At 43.9% G+C, this 19,954-nt stretch overlaps 1 long non-coding RNA gene across 1 annotated transcript; it reads left to right on the forward strand.

Moving 5' to 3' along the window:
* The first annotated feature begins 1,702 nt into the window (after window positions 1–1,702).
* On the forward strand, window positions 1,703–3,828 carry LOC144776326 (uncharacterized). Its single transcript, XR_013600580.1, has 2 exons — window positions 1,703–1,806; window positions 3,641–3,828. It is a non-coding gene; the product is annotated as an uncharacterized LOC144776326 (long non-coding RNA).
* The last annotated feature ends 16,126 nt before the right edge of the window (window positions 3,829–19,954 follow it).

A 19,954-nucleotide genomic window follows, 5' to 3' on the forward strand; every position in this document is an offset into this window, starting at 1 on the left:
ATTCGTTTTGAAATAGAGCGGAAGGAAACTGTAGGAGAAGACAGTACTACTAGTGAATCAGCAGGCGATCAGGCGTCCCAAAAAAGCACTTCACCATCTGTGCCTGTGGCAGAAGTGAGTGACTTTCCCTCTGAGCCGTTAAGCACACCAGCAACCGTATCATCTGCACCAGGCGCATGCGATATGTCTGAAGCGAGTTGGCTAACTCAGCTAGGGTTTCCTGGTCCTAGAAAGGACACAGAAGTGCAAAGTACAGGAATCCGGGAGGACATTCTTTCAATGGTGCAGGCCTATCTGGATGACTCAACAGAGGTCAATATTACAGAGGACCCATTGGCGTATTGGCATGGGAAAAGAAAAATATGGCGAGAGCTCACCAACCTGGCTATCAATTACTTGTCTTGCCCACTCGCAAGCGTGTCTTCAGAACGTGTTTTTAGTTCTGCTGGTGGCATTGTGACTTCCAAAAGGTCCCGTCTCTTGCCCGCAAATGTGGAGCGGCTCACCTTGATAAAGATGAACCAGCACTTCATACCACCAGATTACAGAGTACGAGAATGCACGCAGGAAGAAGAGGACACCGCCCTACCCGAGGAAAGTTCTCCTCAGTTACCAGAAGTAACCCCGACTGATGATTTAGCAGAGTATGAGGACGAGTTCTGCTTCCCTGACAGCGAGTTCTGAAAATGACTCAATCATTCATTCATTAATTGTAAATAGTCCTCCTTATTCACTTTTATTCCTGTGTGTCTGTCTTTCTTTAGCAAGTGCTTCATCACATTCCCAACAAAACTGTAATCAAATCAACCAATAAAACAACAAGCCCATCAACAGAACTGTCTTGATTTTGATGCCGCAGCATTCCTCAGGTTCACAACAGTTAGTTGACACGAACTCAGTCCTGGTCGTCTATCCTGAGTCCTCCTCCTCCAGACTCACCCTATCCATTACCCATAATGCTGATGCCTGGATTCTGCACAATGAAGAAACTTACTTAACGTTGACGAGTCCCCCACTGTGAATTCCAGGTGGAGCCAGCCCTCAAACACAAATTACAGGTAAGATAAGCGTTTGGATGGGAGGTAGTATAATGGAGTATTTGGAGAGGCGAGAGAGTGACAGTGGTACTAGCAGCAAAGTCCTAGGGCTCTTGAATTAACAAACTCTGTGACAGGCATTTACTTAGGAAAACATTTGGCCTATTGCACATGAACGTGTAGGCGTTATATTGCTCGCTTGCCTGTCTCAGGGGTGCTGTCTCTGGGGCTTCTAGGTTTTAGGGTTGTTTCAGCACCGCTACCACATTTCTAATGTTGATTGCTTTTGATTTGCAGAAAATCCACGCCGGGAAACTCCAGTTGTGGCCCTGCTGCAGAACGCGTTAGGACTCTGTGAATTCCAGGTGGAGCCAGCCCTCAAACACAAATTACAGGTAAGATAAGCGTTTGGATGGGAGGTAGTATAATGGAGTATTTGGAGAGGCGAGAGAGTGACAGTGGTACTAGCAGCAAAGTCCTAGGGCTCTTGAATTAACAAACTCTGTGACAGGCATTTACTTAGGAAAACATTTGGCCTATTGCACGTGAACGTGTAGGCGTTATATTGCTCGCTTGCCTGTCTCAGGGGTGCTGTCTCTGGGGCTTCTAGGTTTTAGGGTTGTGTCAGCACCGCTACCACATTTCTAATGTTGATTGCTTTTGATTTGCAGAAAATCCACGCCGGGAAACTCCAGTTGTGGCCCTGCTGCAGAACGCGTTAGGACTCTGTGAATTCCAGGTGGAGCCAGCCCTCAAACACAAATTACAGGTAAGATAAGCGTTTGGATGGGAGGTAGTATAATGGAGTATTTGGAGAGGCGAGAGAGTGACAGTGGTACTAGCAGCAAAGTCCTAGGGCTCTTGAATTAACAAACTCTGTGACAGGCATTTACTTAGGAAAACATTTGGCCTATTGCACGTGAACCAACACGATGACAGTGTTCAGTTAAATGAAATTACTGAAAAACCACCACCCACCCAGCTCAAAAGTAGTAAAAAAACAGGTATGCTCAGATAAAGTTTGAAAAAGTATATTTATATCCCTAACAAAATAATCTCCCGCAAGACCCTCCCTAACCCCAACAAATAAATAGTCCTCAAAAGTCCCCAAAAAACCCAACTCCCAATTCCCACCCCCCAAAAGTCTCAAAAACAGGGGCAAGGGACACTCTATGGATGCAAGCTGTTAAGTTTGGCCTCCAGGGCATCATGCTTTAGGGCCAGGGCATCATATTTTTCTTGGAGGATGGCTTGATCTAGGCGGAGGCCCTCCACCACATTCTGATATTTGGTCCATTTCTGGACCTCCGCCTCTAGGTCGGACACTCTGCGGAGTGCACGGCGCAAGCGACCTTTAACAGTGCTGCAAGGTGCAGCTTTTGCTGCTCGGCGGTGGCGTCTTCCGGCACGGCTCCGGTTTGCTGGAGCACTGTGCTTACCGGTAGAACGTGGGGTAACAGAGGAGGATGTAGATGTTGTTAGGTTTGATGCACTGGAGTGCGTGTCGTCCCCCTCTAGTTCCACCAGTCGCCGATATTCAGCAACAGTTGCTTCCAGCCTCCGTTGCCGGGCCAGTACAGCCAGCATACTCCTCGTTGGTTTGGAGGTTTTAGTATTGCCAACTACATGAAGAAAGAAAGACATAATCTGTAACCAATGCTCTTTAAGAATATGATTAACACAAAATGATTCAGCAGGAAGTTGTGTCACAGTACAACTAGCAACTAGCCAGGGCAGTACAAAACTATTCAGGCCAGTATCATGGGCGTCCGCAGGGAGGGGCGCTTGAATCACCATTTCCCTTCCCACAACTCACTTGTATCCTTGGTTTGGTGCTCTTTCATATGAAAGAGATCTGGCAGAAGTGAGTGATTTTTCCTCTGAGCCGTTAACCACACCAGCAACCGTATCATCTGCACCAGGCCCAGGCGATATGTCTGTTTCCCTCCCTCTCTCTCTCTCTCTCTCTGTCTCACTCTTTCTGTCTCCCTTTGTCTCCCTCTACCTCGCTGTCTCTCTCTCTCTGTCTCCCTCCCTCACCCTCCCTCTGGCTCCCTCCCTCTCTCTCTCTCTCCTTCTGTCTTCCTCTCTCTCTGTCTCTGCCTCCATCTGTCTGTCGGTCCCAGCCTGCTGTAATTACCATATTGTAATTTGTCACTGGGCCACCACTGAATACACATCATATCCTATCTAAGAGTCAGATAGTACCTCCATGATCCAGCTTACCTGTACTCGCCACCGCCACCGTCTCCTTCCTCACAGTCTGTACTTCTTGCTCTTGATCCGACTCCTCTAGCGCCGCCTCCTCCCCAGATTGACCCTCGGACTCCGAGTCACTGATGACCACCACATCTGAGCTGGCCCCGCCACCAGATGTTCCACCTACAAAGTAGATTTAAGAATGTTAGATTACACCACTCCACTAGTATTTGGTCTATGAATGAAAAAATGTGAAAACAACAGAAAAATTAATTGACTGTCTACTCTAGTCTAAAGTAAAAATGTCCCTCCTTCCAGGGAAAGCTGTTGTCTTGCTTCATTTTTTTTGTCACAATTGTTGAATGCTTGCTTAATTTTAACACACACTATTTTTCTCTGAACAGACAGAAACTGGACTTCTAAGGACAAGAGGAACATCAACTTCAAACCAGGTGAAAGCTCGGCTCGACCACAAGAAATGTGTACCAATCCAGTACTCATCAACTCAGCACCAAGCACTTTTCCATTTCCAACTAACTTTATTTTCATATATGTGTTTACTTAAACTTTTAATAAAGCTTTTAAACTTGAATTGACTCTGTGGTTTTTAGTCCTCCAGAGAGTCAAGACTAGAGTGACTGAGCGAAAAGTTTTGCAATTTTTGCAAGGAGGAGTCTGTGCTGCTGACACTACCAGGTTTATTTATACAGTGTGCCAAACACGCCACTCTGAAATATTATTACTCTGGTCTTTGCTGTCCATAGTTCGGTTTGTGGAGAATTGTCCCTGCAACAGTTGGATTATTGATTTTGCTCCTATCTAAACCCTATTTCGAAACAATTAAATTAGGAATGCTTGGACAACAATAGGTCCTCTATATTTAAATGAAAACTTACTGGGGCCAGCAAAGGAGCACTCGCCGCCCTGGCCTGCATCCTCCTCCTTTGGAGCCACTGCTGCATCAGATTTTTCGGTCCGCTTGCCCCTGGGCGGACCTGACGTACAACATGAAAGAAATAACAGAAAACATTGATGATTGCTGCTTGCCGATGTCCTTGTCAACCAAATCAAACATTTAGAAAGAACAAGAACCTACTATTTCATCCAAAAAGAGGGCTACAAAGGAAGGACTGCACCTGAGCCTCTACTCTAGGGGCAGATTTACAAGCCCCTTGCAGCTCTTTTGCTCCATTCTTGCGTCAATTTTGTGACGCAGCGCCACAAGAGAGGCGCCATGGTGTGGCGTATATTAACAACGTGACGCATATGGGAGATGCATCCCATTCTAAAACCCTGCGCCATTAGGGAGCATTCCATCGCAAGGGAGGGCGTTCCTGCGCAGGAACGCATGCTAAAAGTGGCTATGGGGAATATATAAAATTTCAATCAGTCATTTAGGACAATGATGCGTCACTGAAACCCTGCGCCTGCATGAAGCAGACTTACGGCTTGACGCAGCATTGCTGGAGCTGCGCCATCGTTGCAACGCAACTCCATCAAAGAGCCGCCTTTACGGCACCGATGCGTAACGCTTCGGTGACGTTTTGGGACCATGGTGTGCCGCATTGTAAATACGGCGCACCATGGGTGGTGCTGCCGTGCCACACACTTTGCAGGGATGCGCAGGTAATTGCTAATCTGACACTTACGGGCATACTTACGAGTTCTGAGCTGGACACCTCCAGATGTGCACCAGAACAAATACGTAACGCAAAACTAACCTTGCGTCACGGCAGATGCGCCGCTATTACAATGCGGCAAACCCTGGCGCAAGGGTAGGCAGATGCGTGACGCATCTCGTGACGAAATAGGGGCGCATCTCTAGAGTCGCGTCGCGGGCGCAATGCAACTATAGCAGTGCTCAGGGCTGCCCAATACTCTACATACCGCATCAGTCCTTACGCCTGCTTCAAGCAAGCAGGCATAAAGAATTGACATAGCAGCGTCGCGGAAGTGCCTGCGTTAAATCTTGTAGATTTCACGCAGGCACTTTTGCGAGGCACACATCTGCCTGACCGGCACCCCCCACCCCCCACTCCCCCCCTGCGTGGGAACGCACCCATTGAGGCGCAGGCCCAGGCATTCACGTGGCGCATCTACTTAGATGCATCACGTTGTACATGACTCGCAGGGATGCGCCACGTTTACGTCGCTGTGCGTCAGGTAAGGCAGTGTAAACGTGGAACAAGGGGCTTGTAAATCTGCCCCTTTGTGTCTAGCATTACGCAGTTCTGTAAAATACACTCATACTCAGCCCAATTAAATGAACACAAAATAGATAACAAATAAGCAGTGGCACCGGCACAGAGAAGGAGAACAGTGCACCTGAAATGCACAGAAGATTTTGAAATATTAATGAAAAAATTGCTACTACTACTCACCAAGACCGGGGACCTCCACTCCCAGCACGTCTAGCAGGTCACGCTCTCGGTCAAGGATGTCGGTCCAGCGGTGGGTGACCTGATTGTAGGTGCGCTGGACCCCCGTGATCTTAAAAAGGGCCCGGCACACCTGCCCCCACCGCTTCCGTCGCTCCTGGCTGTTGGTGTAACCAGCAGCAATCCTGCCGCCTGCCGCGATGGTCCTGGGGAGACGGCGCTGCACGTAAAAAACAAGTGCGCCCACCTCCTCAGGGCTGAAAATCTCCCGGGGCACCACCATTTCCGCCCTCAATCGACCACACGGGAGCCGGGCACGGGCTGCGGTGCCCGTCTTGGGCAGCTTCACAGCTGTCTTGACCATGTTCTGGGCAGGTGTGAGCAGTAAAGAAGAGACAAAATGAAAAAGAATAAGAGTAGGGAAGAAGGAAAGTAAAAGTTTAAAAAAGTAGTTCAAAAGTAAACAAAAGTAGCCTAAAACACAAAAATATAGATCTAGAAAAATACAGGGATAGAAAATAAGTTAAATAGATCAAAAAAATATTAAAACAAGCAAAGGATGGCAGAGATATAGAGAGGATAGAAACACCATACCCAGACACATAGGAATGAATGAAAAACAAGATGGCGGCCCGATCACGTGCGCGTAAGTAAGTTCGCACGCGATTTCTCTCGCGAACTCGTGCGAACTTGTATTCGCAAGGCGCGAGTCGCGCGAGATTACACTTAGCGGGCGGAAACGGAAATACGTCACGCAAACAAAATGGCGGCGCCCATACTCAACCTTGAGGTAACTCGCACGAGTTCGCGGCCTCCACGGGCCAGTTCGCACTACGACGCGCCCCCGAATAGGGCGAAATTACCGAAAAACGAGTTTTGCAAAAGCAAAACGAACGAGCAGGTGCAAAAGTTCGAGCTCATCATTTGTAACCATTTACCTGTAGTGCTTCCTGAAGGGGCCCTCCAGAATCCGGTTGCCTACTTGCAACTATTGTGTGACCCTGCTCTGACAGTCACAGAATAGTTACAAGTATGCCATTGCATCCTGTTAAAAACAATTATTTACATTGCATTTGCTACAAAAAGGAAAGGGAGCAGACAAGCAGGTGCCAGCCTTCATTAATGTCAGTTGGGGCAGGGCAGGTGTTGTTGTTTGCAAAACTTAAAGCACTTAGCAGGTGTTTGTTCACTCAGTGGTCAATCAGAGGGTGTTGTGATGACACTGAGGGTGGCATGGGTGTGCCAGCCAGAGGGTGGCATGGGTGAACCAGAGTGCCAGTGTTGACAGAGGATGGCAGTGCTTTGCTTTGCCCCAATAATGTACACTGGTGAACTAGAGGGTGATGTGATGACACAGAGGGTGACATGGGTGAGCCAGAGGGTGGCATGGGTGACCAAAGAGAGTGCCAGTGGTGACAGAGGGTGGCAGTGATGAAGAAAGCTTAGCAAACAGGCTGGGCACGTAGAAATAACAAGTTCGCTAAACTGGCGACCCGACAAGTAAGTTCGCAATTTGCGAAATAGTACAAAACCCTCGCGAACTTGCAGAAACCCGTGCGAACACACACACCCCCCAAAAATCCGCTAATCCGCGAGAATTCGCGGATTTCGCGTATTTTTGCAATCCGCGAATACGCAAATCCGCAAATTCGCGGATTGCGAATCCGCAAAATCCGCCCATGCTTAATGTTTAACATTTTATGTAATGTATTTTTATTATTTCTAAATATATGTATTAAATGTTTAGAAATGTGTAATTTTTTAATGTAAATTTTGCGTTTTATTATCAGAGCGGGTTGTGGGTTTAGAGGGGAATAGGGTGGGAAGTAATTTAATTATAATTAATATGTTTTTATTTATTATTATTGAATATCAATTTATTGTTAATTAATTATTAATTGGTAATTATTTTTTATGGATTGATTAATGTAGCAGTATATTCATTATAATTAATTTATTATTATTTTTTATGTATTGTTGTTGTTAATTAATTTTTTGTTAATTATCAATTGGTAAATATTTTTTTATCAATTGGTTAATTGATAATTAAATTAATGATGTTATTTTTTATGTGTAGCGGGTTGTGGGTTTATAGGGGAATAGGGTGGGTAGAAATGTAATTATAATTAATTAATTAATATGTCTTTATTTATTGTGATTGATCATTAATTTATTATTAATTGGTAATTACTTTTTATTAATTGATTAATGTATCATTATAATATTCATAATTAATGTATTATTATTTTTTATTTATTGTTATGTGTAGCAGGTTGTGGGTTTATAGTAGAATAGGGTGGGAAGTAATTTAATTATAATTAATGAATTAATATGATTTTATGTATTGTTATTGATTAATAATTGATTGTAAATTTATTATGAATTTGTCATTATTTTTTATTAATTGATAATTACATTAATTGTGTTATTTTTTATGTGTAGCGGGTTGTGGGTTTATAGGGGAATAGTGTGGGAAGTAATTTATTATAATTAAGTAATTATACATTTTTATTAATCAGTATTGATTATTACGTTTTTGTTCGTTATTTTTTCATTGGTAATTAATTTGTATTAATTGATTAATTGATAATTAAATTGATTGTGTTATTTTTTATGTGAAGTGGGGTGTGTGCTTATGGGGGAATAAGATGGGAAGTAATTTAATGTTCAGTAAATATTAATTTAATGTTATTGCTCTTTATTATTATTTACTTTATTAATTATTTATTAATATGTTATTTTAACCCCTACGCTATCCTACACTTTCCACACTGTTACACTCACTGGAGTTGGAAGAGTACGCTATCCAACACTTTCCCTACTGTTGCACTCACTGGAGTGGGAATAGTAATTTTTACCCCTGCGCTATCCAACACTTTCCCTACTCTTGCACTCTCTGGGGTGGGAATAGTAATTTTAACCCCTACGCTATCCAATACTTTCCCTACTGTTGCACTCCCTGGACTGGGAATAGTAATTTTAGCCCCTACGCTATCCAACACTTTCCCTACTGTTGTACTCACTGGAGTGTGAATAGTAAATTTTACCCCTACGCTATCCAAAACTTTCCCTACTATTCCACTGTTTGGAGTTGGAATAGTAGTTTTATTCCCTCCGCTATCTAATATTTTTTGTATTATTTTAGATAAGGTAGTATATATTAATTTTAAAAATAATTAGAATTTTTTACATTTGTTATATTTATTTATTTAATTTTTATTTATATTATTGTTTTATGTGTATAGATGTATTTATAATTTATAAGATATTTTTTAACAATCGATACGTTATTAAAACAATTATTAAAAAATATTAGTAACTAGCCCCACGCACAACAGCTTTCATTACGGATGTCAGGGGGTCCGCTCCCAAAGGGTCGGCAGGTCGACAAGACATACTGAACAAATGTACGCAATTTTATGCTACACTACATACGTCGACCCACGGTTCTGTGCAAGATAATCTCATGCCGTTTTTAGACTCGCTCCAGCTGCTGTGGTTGGGACGGGGGCATAGGGAATATCTCGACGTTCCTTTTGCAGTGGAAGATGTTCTTCAGGTAATCAGAAGTCTTCCATCGGACAAGGCTCCAGGGTCTGATGGGCTGACCACAGCCTTTTACAAAGCCTATGCCGAGGAATTGGTCCCACACCTCTTAACGCTCTACGAAGATGCTCAAACCACGGGTATCCTACCACCCTCCATGCGTGAGGACATTATAATTACCTTGCTTAAGCTGGGGAAGCCCGAAGACGAATATGACTCTTACCGACCACTGTCTTTGATCAATGTGGATGTCGAAACCTTTGCTAAATTGGTCGCTAATCGACTTCAGCCTCTACTCCCGTTGATCGCCTGCCCAGACCAATCAGGTTTTATACCTGGGCGCTCTACATCTCACAATCTTCAAACCTTTTCTGTTGTGCATTATCATCATCCTGTCTCGAAGACCATTGCCATTTACCTTGATGCTAAGAAGGCATTTGACTCGCAGGAGTGATCATATCTTTTTGCTGTCCTGGAGAGGATGGGATTCAGCCCCCTTTTTCTGAGTCTGCTTTGACTGCTCTATACAAAACCCTCCGCCAGGGTACGGTTTAATGGAATGCTTTCGGACCCATTTATCATCTCACGGGGCACAAGACGGGGATACCCGTTGTCTCCCTTACTCTTCGCGATTGCAATGGAGCCATTGGCAGCTCGTATCAGGCAGCATCACACAGCCAGAGGCCTGGGATTCAGTTCGAGGAACCTCCTAATCTCATTATTAGCTGACGATGTTACCATATATCCATGTGATCCAGAGACAAATACGGCTCCCATTTTCCATGAATTGATTACATTTGGTGGGCACTCTGGAATCTCTATAAACTGGACAAAGTCCACAACCTTCCCCCTAACTGACGCCACAGCACCTTTTCCTCCTGACTACCCATTAAAATTGGCAGATGGACCGGTAAAGTACCTCGGTATATGGCTCAGCAGAAACATGCAAGAAATTTGGGACATGAATTACGGGTGAACAGTATCCTGGCTGGAAGACAAAGTCACTGCATGGGCCGGGCTCCCCCTGTCCTTGGCTGGGAGAATAGCCATTGCTAAAATGGTGATACTACCGAAACTGTTGTACCTATTTGTTAATATCCAGATCCCTATCACACAGACCTTTTTGATTATCATCCATTCCTTATTGATATCCTTGGTTTGGGTGGGCCTCCAAGCACGTGAATCGTGGGAACTGTTGACTTTGCTACTGTTCCAGGGTGAGATGGGGGCCCCTGGCATTCAGCTACATGCGCTAAGTGCACAGGCACAATTTTTGCATTTCTGGGCGCACCCAACCCCTTTCCAGCTGCACACAGCAGTGGAAATGTATTTGGCTGCTCCAGTGCCTCTCCAGGTGGCCCTATACCAAACTTAGAAATGACCTCAAGGAGAAATTGACACGGTGGAAACATCGAAGTGGGCATGGGACAAGCTAGGTGAGTGAGTGCACCTCAAAATCTTATATTCCCCTTCTATCCCACTGGCACACAACCCCATGCTTCCTACAATGGGTGAGGGAGCAAGTAGAGCACTAGCTCTGAAGATGGGAATACAAACTTTTGCAGACCTCTACCCGGGAGAGGAGTTCAGAGCTCCCCCCGAACCCGTGGAGGGACGTGCAGTTTCTTTTTTTGAATTATTTTTCCATCACAAACTTAGAGCCACGTGCAGAGCGAATACATGACACATTCCCCAACCCACCTCCTACACTGCTTGCCCTAGAGAATGTGCTTAAGACTGACTTGTCCCGCAGACTCATCCCAAGTATTTAAAATAACGCGCAGAATTCGGCCCCATTGTTATCACCGAAGGCCCTTCAAGCGTGGATTGCTGAGTTGCATGATCCACTCACCTAGGAACAGTGGGCATTTTGTTGCAATCAACTAACGGCCTTATCCCCCAACTATAAACTCTGATTAATCCATTTAAAATTTCTACATCAATTCTATAGAACTCCCTCTCAGCTTTATCGTATGGGGATCAGGGTAGATGACAGCAGTTGGAGATGCGGCTCTATCCCAGCCTCATTTCTGCATATGGTATGCAGCTGTCCGCGGTTGGCTATGTTTTGGGATATGATTTTTAATACAATAGACAACATAATTGGCACACCTGGTGCCCCAGACCCCTTATTGGGACTGTTGGGCTACGTTCAGGACACACCAAGGGGGACCCGTAAGCTACATGATATGTTATAATTATTGGCCAAGCAGAGGGTAGCTATACATTGGGGGAGGAGGGTTGTTCCCTCCATGAAAGATTGGATACGAGACATGACATTCAGTCACACACAGTTGACCACCTTTTGGGAACTAATACCTTTGACGTCCAGGTCGAGGGACATTTGGAGACCATTTTTAGAGTGGGCCCGCATCGGCAACATGTGGAAACAGACCCCTCAGGGTCAGCTGCAGACCAGTAGACTAATTATGCCTTAGTGCGTATTCTGAGAACTCTGTGTTGTCCAGTGGTCGTCACAACCCAAGGTTTCTTGTTGTAAGTATTCGTGGACCCTGATAGAGGAAATTGCCTAGAGCTCTTGGAGTTTACTGTGCAAAGTTTATCCCCACCATTAACCGTCTGTACAATGTGCAATATGCTTTGAGTTTTTTAGATTTGGAAATGCAGAGAACTGATACTGTATAACATTTGGACAGTTTTACACAAAGCTAATATATGCTAAGACTTTCAGACGCTGGGTACTTTGTTAATGTTGTTTGAATGTTTTGTTCCAAATGGCAATAAAAAAATTACAAAAAAGAAAAAAAGAAAAAAAAGAAGAAAATAAATATTAATAAGTAAGTACATATATTTATCCGTGGGCTGGTGGGAGAAGCACGTGGCCTGGGGCGACACCAATGATCACTGGACAGATAAGATCATGTTGTGGACAAGATACATAGATGACCTCTTTGTCATTTGGTGGCGACCAGTCATTGGCTGAGGAGTACATCGCTGCGCTGAACGACAATGAGTGGAATCTGAGATTCACTAGCACTATCAGTGCGACTTCTGTCAATTACCTTGACTTAGAAGTTTTTGTGCAGAACAACATCTTACAGATGAGGCTGTATAGAAAGTCTATAGTGGGCAAACGCCGTGCTGCATGCAGCAAGCCATCACCCGAGAAGCCTGGTGCAGAATATCCCTTTTGGTGACTTTCTTCGTCTGAAGCGTAACTGCTCGGTTGTGGGAGATTACCAAAGGGCGAAGGATGAGGCTAGCACGAGGTTTAAAGTCAGAGGTTACTGAGACAGTATTCTGAGGGAGGCTGCTGAAAAGGTAGCGAATGTTGATAGAAAAGATCTACTGGTGGTGAAACCTACAGTGAAAAAAGATGAACCTGCCCGAATGATCACAGATTTTAACATAAAATCAGAAGAGGTTGTGCACATTTTTAACAAAAATTGGCACATTTTGAAAATGGACAATGTCCTAAGGAATCATCTCCCTGACCATCCCTCTATCACCTGCAGATGCTGCCAATCTCTTGGGGATCATCTTGTCCATAGCTATGTTTCCCCTCTGCCACAGTCTTGCATGACAATCAGGGTCAAGGGTTTCTAACTATGCCTTCGCTGTAAGGCCTGTAAAAACTGTAAAAAAGTATTGACATATAAAGGAAGGCCAGATGATGTGAGACAAACAAGAGAAATCAAAATTGCAATTCTGAGTTTACGGTATATTGTTTGGAGTGCCCATGTGCAAAACAATACATTGGTAGCACTATCCATCCCACAAAAAAACGAATACTTGAGCACATGCACGCTATAACAAATAAGGATAAAACATACCCTGTTGCGCGATACTTTGAACAGCACCATCAAAGTAATAGGGACCTACTAACCTTTTACTGTCTAGATCAGGTGGACAGAAAGGAAAGGTGAGGAGACAGAGTAAAAACATTAAGGGGCACATTAGTATGGCGGGCGGACTTTGTCCGCCTGCCATACCAGTGGAAAATGGAACCGCCTGCCATCGATGTGGGGGTCCAGTTGGTGGCATTAGGATGCGCCCGCCACAGTGGCGGGCACATCCTGCATTCCTGTCATTGTGGCGGGCGGTGAACTCAGCACCGCACGCCACAATGCCAGGAAAGCATGTCGTGCACTTCCATGCACAACATGACAGGCACCGCGCAGTGCCTGCCATGTTGTACATGGAACTGCTGGGGGATAACATAGGTATCCCCCATGTGCACCCCCCACCCCCCAGAGTCCCTGGGAGCCCGCAACAGGCCCCTGATGTCAAACACCACCTGCCTGCATAGTAATATGGATGGCGGTGTCTTTTCATCCGCCGGGGTCCCCCCGCCATGGTAATGTGGCGGGGGAAATCAGTAGCGGGTGATCCGCCCGTTATTCTAATGTGCCCCTAAGAATTCTAAAATCCAAATACATCATCGATCTCCAGATCACGGCCCCTACAGGGTTGAATAAGGATGAAGAACTGTGGGTACATTTATAAGGATTTATGAACAAATAATAATTGGTATCATGACTCCTTATAGAACAATTGCCGGTAATCATCAGATGACAAAATTAAGATAACAAGTGAAAGTTATGTAACAATTTAAGGTCTACTGTAAACACTGTCACTGAAAGGGAGGTACTACAGAAACGTAAAGATCAAAGTAGGTAGATCTACATTCCACTGCTCTCGAACAGATACTGAGATGTTAGCCCATTCAGGGCTAGATAGTAAAACAGGGAAGAAACCCAAGGTGTGCGCTACTGATTTAGAATACATCAGAAATTACCAAATTGAATAGGTCAAATGGAATATATGCAATGTTTATGCAAATAATAATGGTACCGCAATAGCACGGCTAGTTTAATTAACTTTACAATATGTTGTTATTTTTTATTATAATTGCACACAGCACTTTTACAAACGACATTTCAATGAATTTGCACTTTTGGAAACATGTCTTAAGATGGCCCCCACATTTGTGAAATGTATTGAAGTCCGTCTTTAATGTTTACATAGTTCTCCTGAGGCTTCACGATATGAAATTGTTGTTTGTTTTGCACAGATATCTGACATTGACAAAGCCGTGAGGGGAAACGCGCCTGTTGGGGTGTTGAGGGGTCTGCAGTAAAACACTTTGTAAGGATACCAGTGTGCTCTCCTCATTCAGCAGCGAGGAAATTTGCTGAAAGTGTTTAAATATTATATATGATATCAGTGGTTCCCAAACTTTTTAAACCCATGGCTCCCTTGACCTAATTGGCAGTTGGCTGTGGCTCCCCACCATTTTGTTACCGGTTTATGTAAGCAAGACCTCGGGAATACTTCCTGTTAGCTTCCTTAAATTAATTGGCATGCAATGAAGGTATAAGGGATAAAAGGGATAACAGCTGCTAGCTAGCTATTCACAAACTACAAGCAGACCCTTAGTCATTCTCAGAGGTGTTGTAAGCACATCAAGTAGTACCCGAATAGCATCACATCACAAATTTTGGAACAATGGACAGATGATTTTTCACCTTTTCTTTAAATTAAAGTTGACAAGTAGCATATTGGCAAGACCTGGGGTGCACATCTACAGCACTTTATTCATTTCGAAAGTGAACACAAAAGATATATATTTTTATAGATGCACATTAGGGAGGGCGAGATACAGGATGTACTCAAATATTGCAGTGGTTCACGTATTTGTTGGGTTGACTTGACATGGTGGCCCACCCAGAGCCCGCTCTCCCACCTCAGGGCATTGGCATTTCACCTTTTATTATGGAGTTTGTGCACTGGAATGCAGGAGGGATCATTTTAATTCTCCACAGCACACAGATTAATAATCTGTACTTCATACATGCATTTTGTGGTCAAAGCAATCCTTTTTGTTTTTCTATCCTCAATGCAGCAAGTTTCTTTTTTTATGTTTTATTCAGGATTTGAATTTTACTACTGGACCATGCCAAAGACTGATTAATATTGGCAGAGCCCACTGGTCTAAAAAAAAATTCAAACTTTCACACATGAAAGGCGAGTCTGGCTGCTAGTTGTAACAAATAAATGCAATAGCTGTGGGTATCGGTGGATGCTACAGATGTGGGGGTATGACCACTGACTCATTGTCAGTGAAATTGCTCTCCCTCCCAGCTCCACCATTAAGTGAGGCCTTTCCAGACCCAAGCCCCTACACTCTTGAGTGTTGGTGTTGGAGGCCCTTCTACACCTGCAGGTTTCACCTGCGCCTCATCCCTGGTGGTCCAGTGGACCTCTGTCTCCATTCTCTTGCTCCACTTTTTCTCCTTTTTCAGTCGTTTTTTTCCTCACTCCTATCTCTCCCCTTCACTCTCCTTCTGGGGCTTTCCTCCACTTTCTGTCGTTTCCCCCTCATTTCAAGCTCCCCCTTTCACTCTCCTGTGTCCTCTGTGCCTTTCCCCACTCTTTCTTGCACTTTTTCTGTACTTTTCTCCCTCATTTCAAGCTCCCCCTTCACTCTCCTTCTGTGTCTTTCCTCCGTTTTTTACCCTCATGTCAATCCCCCCTTTCACTCTCCTGTGTCCTCTGTGTCCTTCCTCCACTCTTTCTTGCACTTTTTATGTTGTTTCTCCCTCATTTCAAGCTCCCTCCTTCACTCTCCTTCTGTGTCTTTCCTCTGTTTTTTATCCTCATCTCAACCTCCTCCTTTCACTCTCCTGTGTCCTCTGTGTCTTTCCCCCACTCTTTCTTGCACTTTGTCTGTCATTTCGCCCTCATTTCAAGCTCCCCTTTCACTCTCCTTCTGTGTCTTGCTTCCATTTTTTAGCCTCATGTCAATCTCCCCCTTTCACTCTCCTGTGTCCTCTGTGTCTTTCCTTCACTCTTTCTTGCACTTATTCTGTCATTTCCCCCCTCATTTCAAGCTCCCCCTTCACTCTCCTTCTGTGTCTTTCCTCCGTTTTTCACTCGTTTTTTTACCCTCATCTCAATATACCCCTTTCACTCTCCTGTGTCCTCTGTGTCTTTCCTCCACACATTCTTGCACTTTTTGGTCGTTTCCCCCTCATTTCAAGCTCCCCCTTCACTCTCCTTCTCTGTCTTTCGTCTGTTTTTTACCCTCATCTCAATCTCCCCCTTTCACTCTCCGGTGTCCTCTGTGTCTTTCCTCCACTCTTTCTTGCACTTTTTCTGTAGTTTCCACCTCATTTCAAGCTCTCCTTCACTCTCCTTCTGTGTCTTTTCTCCGTTTGTTACCCTCATGTCAATCTCCCCCTTTCATTCTCCTGTGTCCCCTGTGTCCTTCGTCCACTCTTTCCTGCACTTTTTCTGTTGTTTCTCCCTCATTTCAAGCTCCCCCTTCACTCTCCTTCTGTGTCTTTCCTCTGTTTTTTACCCTCATCTCAATCTCCCGCTTTCACTCTCCTGTGACCTCTGTGTCTTTCCTCCACTCTTTCTTGCACTTTTTCAGTCGTTTCCCCCTCATTTCAAGCTCCTCCTTCACACTCCTTCTGTGTTTTTGCTCTGTTTTTTAGCCTCATGTCAATCTCCCCCTTTCACTCACCTGTGTTCTCTGTGTCATTCCTTCACTCTTTCTTGCACTTTTTCTGTTGTTTCCCCCTCATTTCAAGCTCCCCCTTCACTTTCCTTCTATGTATTTCCTCAGTTTTTCACAAATTTTTTACCCTCATCTCAATCTCCCCCTTTCACTCTCCTGTGTCCCCTGTGTCTTTCCTCCACTCTTTGTTGCACTTTTTCTGTTGTTTCCCCCTCATTTAAAGCTCCTCTTTCACTCTCCTTCTGTGTCTTTCCTCCGTTTTTCACTCGTTTTTTACCCTCATTTCAATCTCCCCCTTTCACTCTCCTGTGTCCTCTGTGACTTTCCTCCACTCTTTCTTGCACTTTTTCTGTTGTTTCCCCCTCATTTCAAGCTCCCCCTTCACCCTTCTTCTGTGTCTTTCCTCCGTTTTTCACTAGTTTTTTTACCCTCATCTCAATCTCCCCCTTTCACTCTCCTGTGTCCTCTGTGTCTTTCATCCACTCTTTCTTGCACTTTTCGGTCGTTTCTCCCTCTTTTCAAGCTCCCCTTCACTCTCCTTCTCTGTCTTTCGTCTGTTTTTTACCCTCATCTCAATCTCCCCCTTTCACTCTCCGGTGTCCTCTGTGTCTTTCCTCCACTCTTTCTTGCACTTTTTCTGTTGTTTCCCCCTCATTTCAAGCTCCCCCTTCACTTTCCTTCTATGTATTTCCTCCGTTTTTCACTCATTTTTTACCCTCATCTCAATCTCCCCCTTTCACTCTCCTGTGTCCCCTGTGTCTTTCCTCCACTCTTTGTTGCACTTTTTCTGTTGTTTCCCCCTCATTTAAAGCTCCCCCTTCACTCTCCTTCTGTGTCTTTCCTCCGTTTTTCACTCGTTTTTTACCCTCATCTCAATCTCCCCCTTTCACTCTCCTGTGTCCTCTGTGACTTTCCTCCACTCTTTCTTGCACTTTTTCTGTTGTTTCCCCCTCATTTCAAGCTCCCCCTACACTCTCCTTCTGTGTCTTTCCTTTGTTTATTTACCCTCATCTCAATTTCCCCCTTTCACTCTCCTGTGTCCTCTGTATCATTTCTCCACTCTTTCTTGCACTTTTTTTTGTCATTTCCCCCTCATTTCAAGCTCCCCCTTCACTCTCCTTCTGTCTTTCTTCCGTTTTTTTACCTTTATCTCTGCTATCTATCGTTTTCTCTAGTCTAGAATCTTTCTTGCATATATCTCTTTTTTTATTTTGTGACGTATCCCAAAGACACGCAGTACAATTTTTTCATTTGTACGCCTGACAATATGACTTTTACTGGTCTACATACAACATTGAAGGCCCTTCGAATAAAATAGAATTATATAATCCTTCTTCTGCTCAGATGAGATGTGTCGACTTCAATAATATCAGCGAGGCGATTCATAATGTTTTTGACACCTGATTGATTCCGGTCTCCCCATGTAGGAAAAGAAAGAAAGAAAATGGGGCTTGGCTTGTTAGAAATTAAGCCTGTGCGCGGCGTTTGTGTGTTTATTCATGCATGAGTGTGTGTGTGATCATGTTTGTTTTTATAGCGCACTATTACTCTGGCGTTCTGGCGCTCTGCACTTCTGACATTGTTGCACAGGTGGCCTAAAGTCTACAAGTCAAAAGCACTTGGCAAGGGCTACGTCTGTGAAAACACAAACCATTGTACCCGCATCAAGCAGGTGGCATTTGGCTTCCAGTCGGAGACGAGCGGATTGACTCGCGGGACGTTAGCAGCTTTACAAATTACGAGGCCGTTTGAGGAATGATTAAAACCCAACTAAGGCCCGGTAAACGACTGTGTGCAGTGGCTACATATATGCACAGTAAAAGAATATATATTGTTTTTTATAACTACGTTGAAGACATTTGGATAATTACAACCAAGCTGTGATCCTTTGATTGTACCGCGAGTACTTTGGCTCCTAAATATTCTTTGTATAGACTATCTACCGAGCAACTATTCGTCTTATCTTGGAGTGGTTTCTTAACCTTCTATCCTTGATTTGCTGATCAGCTGTTCAGTCGTCCAACCCATAGGGGGATTTCTGTTCGAGATAGGAGCCACTAACTTCCTTATCCTAGTGACTGGCTCGTGATACGAGATTTCTTGGGAATACAGTCTATATTTCCTGATGAAGACGGCGATATGCAAACTGTCCGTCGAAACGCGTTGAATTTGAGGGAATAATACTATTGATATTTGATTTAGGAATATTTTGTGTACTTCCATGCTTTAGGTGTATGAATTTGATTAGATGAATTGATGTACTTGATTCATTCCCTTGATATATTTTCTGTGTTCCCAATTCTACTGTGATTTTAAATTGTTTTTATTAATTTTATGTATAAATAAACTGTGCTAATTTGAGCTTACCGTTATCTCATAATTTTATAGCTTATGCATTGCTCTTAGTTTGTATGTTTGAATCTGTTTTTATGCTTACAATATCTGTTGTCCATTTCTGTCGTTGAGAAGTTGATGTCCATACACTTTATATGTCCAAAGGGAATTCTATTTTGACATAAAGGCATTTGTAACTCCCCTGTACTTTGCATATCTTGCACCGGCTAAGCTGCAGTACGTTCATCCTGCATTCAGGCCCTGGTAGGGCCTCAAAAAGACGCATAATATACACACGGCCAGGCGCTATCTTTCCCACATCGTGTGTGGCGCACCTGGCTCCTGATAACGGTGCACCAGTGCGCCACGGCGCACAGTTTGGGAACCACTGTATTATATGTATATGTTTAATTTATTTTTACACTATATATATTACTTATAATTTTTTACCATTTTGAAATATTTGTAACTACGTTTATTTAGTTATATGTATTATTTACTTTCGTTTACATTATTTTTTTAACTTAAATAATAAAACGATATTTTTACCAACAATATTTTTGACATTGATATTTTTTTGTTGATATTTTTGTACTTACCATATTGTAGATAGGATGTCGATAGTCTTGACTTCCATATTCTTGCTTCGATATTTCTGTAGGTCGATATTCTGACCTTTTGCAAGGCATATCCTAAATCATCTTTTATAACGTGTCCAAAAACACCCAGCTAGTCAGCTATCAAAGGTCAATGTAATGGCATCTGGTACAGTCCAGGGGTGGCAGGGAAGAAAAGAATATAACACCTTGCACGGAGGCCATCTTTCCTCTGCTTCTCTTCCTGTCTTCTGGAATCAGGAAGCACACAGGCTCCCCTAAGCCAATAACAACGCTGCAGTCACCAGCATGACAGCAGAGTCTTGATTGGTCTGAGTGGCCTGGTTCAGCACTCAGACATGGAGAGGGAGTCTGTGC

The sequence above is a fragment of the Lissotriton helveticus genome, chromosome 1_1 (genome assembly GCF_964261635.1).
Source record: "Lissotriton helveticus chromosome 1_1, aLisHel1.1, whole genome shotgun sequence".
Lineage (NCBI taxonomy): Eukaryota > Metazoa > Chordata > Amphibia > Caudata > Salamandridae > Lissotriton > Lissotriton helveticus.